The sequence below is a fragment of the Atta cephalotes genome, assembly GCF_000143395.1.
Source record: "Atta cephalotes unplaced genomic scaffold scaffold00014, whole genome shotgun sequence".
NCBI classification, from domain to species: domain Eukaryota; kingdom Metazoa; phylum Arthropoda; class Insecta; order Hymenoptera; family Formicidae; genus Atta; species Atta cephalotes.
Genome location: NW_012130078.1, coordinates 2,103,305 through 2,104,953, shown reverse-complemented (window position 1 = coordinate 2,104,953; position 1,649 = coordinate 2,103,305).

Below are 1,649 nucleotides of genomic sequence, written 5' to 3'. Positions count from 1 at the left end.
AAAAATGGGAGAAAGTAGTGGCCAGCGATGGACAATACTTTGAATCATAAATGTATAACCAGTTTTTTACAATAAAGCCTCGAATTTCGGAAAAAAACGGCGGAAGCACCTAATATAATAGTAGTATCGCTGATAACATTGAACCTGATGTATGCTTTGGTATAGACTAGTATGCTATTAAAAAAGAGGAAAATAAATACTTTGAGCAATGACGAAGAAGTAAAGAGAAAAGTATAGAAATCTACAGATATTTCTGCAGTATTACAAAAAATTAACAACAAAGATTAATAAGAAAGAAAAACAAAAAAGTACATACATACATTGACATAAAAAAAAGATAGAAATTCCTCGAGAATTATTTTCCACAAATAAATAATATTTTTATGAACATAACATTTATTTTTAAGTAAATATATTTTCAATTTTGCATTTGCAATAATCATAGTTTAATGTAATATTAGAATTTTCCGTAAATAATATATACAACTCTTTTTACTCTTTGTCATTCAAATATAAGATGGAAATATAAGATGGAAAGAGAACAATAATAATTTACAATTTTATAAATTAAGAAATAGAAAAGATTTAAGACTATAAGAAAATTATAAAGAAAAAGTTAAATGATAGGAACAGCAAAAAAAGTAGTATTGTACTTAGCATATGTAATAAATTCTATTATTATATTATAAAAATATTAAACAAATAAGTCCATTTTCCACATTTAAAAATAAGAATTGTATGTGGGAATTTATAAGTAATGAACTTCTTTGCTTTTTATAATATTTAATAATATAATTATATTTGATATATCATTGTGATATTATATTGTAAGAATTTAAATGTAAGATTTGCTAAAACAATGTAATTAATATTAAGGCTCCTGTTTAGTAGCGGCGGCCATGTTGGAATCGTGACATCAAAAGCGAGGAATGACACGTTAATTTATTCCATTTTTAAATAAAGACAATTTAGACGAAATGACGAAAATACGTTTTGAAACAATTATAAAAATCGATAAAAACTGTTCTTTCCTCCCTTGACACTCAGTAAATGGTCGTAAAAGGCACGTAAAGTGAGTTTATATTCGAGCAGAAACACACAGTCCGACAATTGCTGAAACGAATAAAATATAGGCTTTCACATATAAAATCCAAGATAACTTTAATTTTCATCGATAATTACGACTTTGATACGAAACAAATCACATTTTCACAATTAAGCAAATAATAATGAAATAGCAACATAAATTTCGTCGTCAAAACGTCACTTTCCACGTCTATAAGTTCTGTCATTTATCGTGGTGCGGCGCTGTAACATGCATGTAAGTACGAGCTCATGCCGTGTGCTTGCTTGCGGCGCGCCGAGAGTGAACGAGACAACAAGCTCCTTTTCACACTCACTTGTTCTAAGACCGAAAATGCTTTCTCGGCAATCTAGGCATCAATAAGGGACGGGGGGGGGGGAGGCACTCTAAATAATATACAAATTTTAATAAATTGTAGTAATAATGTTCCCTTCTCATTAATCCTGAATAATATAAATTCAAACACAATAGTTTACGAAATATTTAATTGTTTAAGATTTTTCATGCACGTTATATAGTATACCCTCTCCTTCATAAATCGAGTAACAAAAATAATTTAATGGTA